The following is a 7,437-nucleotide window of genomic DNA, read 5'->3' on the forward strand; positions in this document are numbered from 1 at the left end:
AGACTCAGGTGTGATTATTTTTCAGAGAGAGTAGAGATTGCTACCTACTAGAGTGCTCAACTTGACGGCAGAAAGCAAGATTTCCAAATACAGACGGTGATATAGAATTTGCAAAATATATTTGTGGGATATTTAAGGCCAAGCCTAGCTGAAGTGAGAGCCATCTGGGTAGCTCATAGACAATAGGGTTGGAGAGGTGTTTTGGGGCTATTTGCCTGGGGCTTTAATGCCATTCTAAGTTTAGACTTTACCCTCAAGAGGAAGAATGTGAGGGTTAAGAGGGCAAGCTGTAGATTCAGATAGGTTCGAGTTTGAATCAAGTTTCCTGACTGTTACATACTTTACTAATCCAGGCAACTTACTTAACTTCTCTGTGCTTTAGTCGTCTCACTTGTAGGTCTTCCTATCCCCACTTTTTTACTATATAGGATCTGTGGAAGAGTACATAAGATAATAGACATAAAGTGCTTAGAATGGTACATAGCACATAGTAAGCACTCAAAAATATTAGTTATTAATACAGAATGTATTACTTCTCTGTATTATGATCATTTAGGTCTCAGTCTATGACAGCAGAATCTTTGTTGGATTACACTTTGATTATAGCCTATCACAAGTCTTAAACTTTTAACACATATTCATTGGAAAAATTAATTTGTCATTATAACAATCTCACCAGACTTCATTATTTTCTTTTAAAAAAGTAAAAAGGCTCAGGTGAGTGGACATAATTAGCGCAAAGCCACAAAGTTGATGAACAGAGAGAAGATCTAAAATTTTCCATAGTTGGTGATAATTAATCCAGTATTTCTTTCAGTCCATCAGGCTGCCTTCTGATGTCAGGAAATAATGAGATAAGCCTGTAGATGCATATAATTCCACATTACTGAATTATTATGAGCCTTATGCAGAGGGAAGTGCAAATGACTTCTTGTACTCAAAGGGTTTGCCTCAAAGAAGACTTGTCAAAAACATATCTAACTGCTGACCAAATAGCTGAATAAATTCTCCCTAAACTCTAGCTTAGAGAAATAGACACATAAAAATTTGTGTTTTGACAGAGGAAAACTTGGTTACCATTTGAATTTATTTTAATTTCTGAATTGGGCTTTTGTGCACAGAATGGTTTAGAGTTTCTGGAGTTTTAATTGATATTCAGTAATGAAATTGTTAAAAATAGTTTAAACTGTACTTATATATCTAATTCTCTTAAACTTTCTAAATGCCCAACAGAGCAGATTTGCAAACATAATTAGCAAAACCTTTCTAAGCATTTTAGCAACTCTTATAAATATTATAAATAAAAATTACTGAATAATCAAGTTCTAGTAGTTATTTAAATCTTGCTTCACAAATAATTATTTTGTACTTTTAAAATTAAAATCCAAATTCTAAGCACAAGACTCATATTTGCATTGTTAAAATATAAGCTTCTTTTATATCTTACAAACACTGAAATGACAAACACATAAAGTTTATTGCAATATTTTCAAAACTTAAACATAACATAAAAGTCTTAATACTATAGAGTATAGAGGGTTAGGTTTGAGGAAGCTTATCAGCTTTACTCTTCTTTGTATGCTTTCCTGAGACTAGTGATGGAGGAGCAGATTTACTGCTTGGGTGGATGAAAGTTCCTGGGTCTAAAGTTTGGGACCATGATATGCGTCAAAGGCTGAGAACCAGTCATTGATATGTTAAACTTAATGTCATACAATTAGATGTGTTTCTTGCGGGAAAGTATAGAGCAAAAGGACCAGCATACAACTTTGGTAATGATTGTCCATTTAGGAGTGAGGAAAAGAAATACTTGCAGAGCACAAAAAGTATAAAGTGCAAGGACAGGCAGGATAGTGTCATAGCCCTGGATCCAAGTCCAGTAGGAACTACAAATCTCAAGGCAACAACTGGTGCCAAATGCAGCGAGACTTGTAACTAGACACTAGGAGAATACACTGATTGTATAAAAATCAGTGGCTTTAAACGAAAATTCTTGAAGGGTTCTTGGGTTGAAATAATGAAAAGCTAAGTGCTCTGGTGCAGTAGTGTATTACCTTTTGGGGTCATGAATGAGGTGATTATACTTCTCAGTTTGCCCAGGAGAGCCTCAGTTTAAGCCTGTTGCTGGGTATAATAATTGAGAACGTCTTCTTTCATTCTCAAAAGTACCATGATTTGGACAATAAGTTACATGATCTGGATGGTGAAATCTATTGAATTTATCTGCAGGTAAGATACACATATATAGGCATATGCAAAATTTTACAGTTACTTCAGAGGGTTCACTTATATACTGAACCCAATCCTAGGATCTCTTTGAGGGATTTATAAACCCTCAAACGTTTGCTCTTGTGTTCAAGTTTCTATGCTTAGCCATTCTCAAGGAGCCCACAGCTTGAGATTTGGCATGTAACTCTCCACACTTGTTTTACAGCATAATCTAATATTTCTTCCTGGTGAGCAGAAATTTTATACCCTGTACTAAGCTGGAAGGAATCCTAGTCTCACAGCCATTCAAATCCCTTGTTTGCTCTGAATAAAGTCCCACAGCCTAAAATTCTTGTAGATCATGGTGGAGGTGTGCTTTGTAGAGGAGGAGGAATAAAAAGTAATTTAAAATGTAATAACACCCAGAGTTATTAAGTGATTTCCCCACGAACTCTTATCTTTTAGAAGATGGGTATTTATAAAGCAGACATTAAGATCTTTCTTTTAGAATTTGCAGTGAGTAATCTCAGTCAATAAGAATTTTCCATCGAAATGATATGCTGCTAATGAGGTTGAATAGGCTACAAACGGTGCATTAAAAAACAAATTGGGTTCAGTAACTACTTTCACCATATATGAAAGGCAGATTTTGTACAGATTAAGACGACGTGTCCTTAGCAGTTCGAGTCTGACCCTAGAGTCAATATTGTTAGATGACAAATACACTCCTTCGGGTGGAGCACTGAATAAACAGAGATGCTGTCAGAAGATGTCATTCTTCCTTAAGCATGGAAGTGACTTAAAAAAAAGGCCTAATTCCACCTTGTAAGACAGCTTTACCTTGACTAAGTTCCATGAAATTTCTTCTGATTCTTTTTTTTTAAAACCTTATTCCTTTGAAAACTATTACATAGTTATTATCAAATGTAAACAGTTATCTTGTGGTCATGACTAGATCTAGAGTTTTCTATCTCATTATCTAGTCATCTGTATACTGAAAAGGCAGGTGTTTCATAAGGAACATTAGTAAATAAAAACCAACATACTATGGAAATAATAAGTGTATTACATATCAATATTAACTTGGTAAATATAACACGTGGTATACTACAACATGTAATATAATACTTCAGTTTATGAAGTTTTTTCTGACGGGCAAAACCCCCCAAATTGTAATATTTTAAATTCACAACAGAATACACACTTTATTATTAAATAGGCTCAAAAGAAAATAATATTATGCTTCTATTTTTCTCATTTTTCAAATAGTAATAAGTAACTTTCCAAGACCTCACATTTTGTGTGCATGTAATTGAATATATTTCTAGGAAGGCCAAACTACTTTTTCTGTGATCTGTGATTCCAAACTTGCCTCTAGTGAGTGGGCTTGTGCTTGTCTTTTATACCAGTTGGTTTTATTGTATTGTTTCTCCAAATGAAAGAATTGGTTTCACAGGTCAGAATTTGGGTAACCTTGGGTTTTCAAAAAAAACCTGCCATATTGTTACTTAAAGAAGCAGAATCACTTATTGCTTTCACAGATTATTTTGGGATGCTTTACCCTGCTTTTTATGTTTTATCCATAATGTTAAGTACCAATGAGAGAATAACACGTACTATGTACTCAATATTCTTCTGTTTGCAAGTGTTTTCCATATGACTCATTCTGTAATAACTTTTTTCTCATAGTCCTCAGCAATAGGTCAGCCTAGAAAGCAAACAGAGAAGAAACTTGTCACATTTACTTTCTTCCTGATTTCTTCAAGTCCTCGTCATCATTTCAAGACTAAGCTTTGCTATATTCACTGCATTCCATTTTTTTTTCTAACCTGTGATTTTAGGGAAAGATCACACTTGTTCATTATTTATGGGCTTTTAGACTCTGTATAATGGGGGAAAATGGGTTTCAATTCAGTGAATACTTATGATGTAACTTTATACGTGTCTCTTAGTTACAGTTAAACTAGTTTTCTATTATTCCCAGTTTATGTTGGCTTGCCGAATGAAAGGATCTCTTAGTCCAAGCAATTCAACCAACTAATTAGTATAAATGGTAAATTATTTGATGAATTTGGTGAATTTTCTGAGGCTGCCAATGTGGTTTGAGGGATATCTGAATGTATCCAAGGCATGAAATGTAGATATTTTATAAGGAGATTTCCATATGACATGATTAAGATCACTTTGTTTAAAAAACCAGAATTAGCACTAAGACAATTTTTGTTTTTTAAGCACCAAACTATAGATAGGAAAGTAACTTAAAAAAATTTCAAACGAATATATGGACTTTTTTTGTGACTTAAAGATTGATCTCATTAGATTCATTTTTACTGGCCTGGCTCAGCCTGATTTTATACTGCTCTTAAATGAAAATATTTTTTCTCAGGGTGCTTTCAAATTACTTTTATGTGACATGTCCAAAGTGTATCATTTTCAGCTCAGATTAGTTTAGAAAACTGAGATTAAGGACTTCCTGAAGACAGAGGAAGGAAATAAAGCAGAAAAGCTGTGAAAATTGTGTTAAAAATTTCTGAAAGCACACCTTCATATATGTTTTAAATTGTTATTAATATCTATAGCTATGATTTCTGAAGTTTTATTATGGTACTTGTTTATTAACCATGATACTCTCAAAATGTAATTGGTCATTTATATTCTGCATTTTTCAAATTATTTGTAGTGAATTGGTTGCCATAGTTACTGCACTTTCAGCACCATTTGTCAACTTTTTATCATAAGGTTTTTCTGCATAATTTTGCCTATTAGGGTCATTTACATAATTTAGTATTACTAGACTGTGGAAAAGTTGATTAAAGGACCTAAAATGATTGCTTTGAGATTACTAAGATATGAATTTGGAAGATATTTTTCTATAAGATGACTTATGAGTAAAAATGAAATTTATATTTTTATGGGTTATGAGTGTTACTTTTGTAACTATTTTGAAAAGTATACACTACTGAATTTTGGCAAAACTGCCTTCCTTTATTGACTAACTACATGTTCTGAGCCAGAGTAAACCAGAGACCATGTATAAAGTAATATAATATTTATTCTGGCATATGTGATCCAAGAGAAATTAAATAAAAACTAGTCTCCAAAGCACATTATACCAGAAACAATAGTACATCCTGTGGCATCTTGTCACCTGAAAACACCGCAGGTTTCAGTGGAACTAAAGATTGAGACTAGCACACAATTTCTTTTTAATGACAGCTTTTACATGGCAGTTTTGCACATATTTATTCTGAGGTTCAGATTTTGTGGCCATTTTCACTTTGGTAAGCACTCTGGAGGAACATTTCAGGTTAGGCAATAACCCAACACAAACGCATTAAGCTCAGAAGAAGGAAGTTACCAATGCAAAAATAGTGCCCAGGGGGCCAGTTTATGCTAATAGCTAATTGCCAGAATTCTAGGGTGCTGGGTACACACAAAGAGTTTTATATTTTATTTCCAACCACAGGTCAGCATCAAAGATATGACCACAGAAATGCATTGTGTAGTCTGTCTTACCTAAAGTTGGAGAAAGAAGTAGTTCCAGAGTCATATCTGGACTCAGTGCTTATTTCAAAAGGAGAATAAATAAGATAGTGCTTCCTCCACCTCACAAGACCTGGAAGACCCCTTGGTCCTCTATACACCCTTGGCATCTGTCCCAGCAGCTAGACTGGCTATTCTCAAAGCTTCTTTTTCAAGGATGCCTGGGTATTCAGTAGGCAAAGTGCTATGTTATGACCGAAAAAAAAAAATCGTTGGGAGGCCGAGGAGGGCGGATCACAGGGTCAGGAATTTGAGACCAGCCTGGCCAATATGGTGAAACCCTGTCTCTACTAAAAATACAAAAATTAGCCAGGTGTGGTGGTGGGTGCCTGTAGTCCCAGCTACTCGGGAGGCTGAGGCAGAAGAATCACTTGAACCTGGGAGGCGGAGGTTGCAGTAAGCCAAGATCGTGCCACTGCACTCCAGCCTGGGCGACAGAGGGAGACTGCACCTCAAAAAAAAAAAAAATGTGTAAACCAGAACTGAGTTTGTTTGCATAATGCCACTGGGGCTCTAGAGAGAAGTATTGTGCCATCTCATTGCTAGAATTGGGGCAGAGTGTTGTCCCATCTTTGACATCTGGGGAACGTTTCCGCTTTATAAAATGCAAATGGAATCACTTCAAGTCCTCTCAGACAGTATCTGGATGATATTCCACTTTCGCCACTCCAAGGTGTTGACGTGGTACACTCTCTACATGTTTTGGTGGTTTTATTTTTCATTTATAGACATTTTGTTGGGTTCTTTCTCAGTCTACCTGTTTATTTTTATAGCCTTCTACCTTTATTGTTTCTTTTAAACATTTCTTTAATAAGTATAAACATTTAAATTGGAAGTACTAAACAAACCTATTTGTTTTGCTTGTTGACTCTCCCTTGAGGGGATGCTTTTCTTGGAATGGTCCATTTTTTTTTTTTAATTTGTGAACTCCTCTTCCTTGCGGATTATTTTTCTGTTGGAATCTGGTGTGCTGGGTTGTAGACAGGTTTCTATGGAGCCTTTTTGAGTTTGCATCTGGCAGGTGCCTGAATAGTATCTCTGGTCCACAGTCATTTTTATGTTAATTACTTTCCTTAAAAGATTTCAGCACAATGAGGATGGCATAAACTTCATTTCCAAACCCACACATAGGACAGACTTAGAATTTTGCTTTATCGCAAGAGCATGTTTTATTTTGGTTTCCTCTACCAGGTCTCTGAAAAAGACAAGTTTCTCTTTTGGGTTTCTTGGTCATTAGGTGGTATTTTCTAGCCCTCTTTCCCCAGGGTCCCTAGTTTCAGCAGAGCTCACAGCTTTAGCTCCCTTCCTTGAACCCAAATCACTTTTTCTGAGCCCACTTGACATTTCCGAATGTTCCCTGGAACTGTCAGTTGGAGGGGAGTAGGGATAAAAGAAACCCTGTCTCCTGGAATATCCAGGTCTGAATTGATTTGTGTTAATGTGAACTCTCATGATTATTTTTTTTTAATGAGTATCTGCTCCCTGGACAAGAGGATCCAGGGGGACAGCTTAGAGAGTGTTGTCTAAGGAGCGATTATTGCTGTGGTAACACGGGAGTGGCTTTATTTAAAGTTTTGGTGGAGCCAGCACCAGGCTTTACTCATATTGATTGGTGAGAGGGAGATTGAAGAAGGGAAGTAGGTGAGGTGGGCAGCCAGGGGCAAGCCCAGGCCAAGTCAGGTGGTG

Source organism: Pan troglodytes, chromosome 6, assembly GCF_028858775.2.
Source record: "Pan troglodytes isolate AG18354 chromosome 6, NHGRI_mPanTro3-v2.0_pri, whole genome shotgun sequence".
In the NCBI taxonomy this organism is placed as follows: domain Eukaryota; kingdom Metazoa; phylum Chordata; class Mammalia; order Primates; family Hominidae; genus Pan; species Pan troglodytes.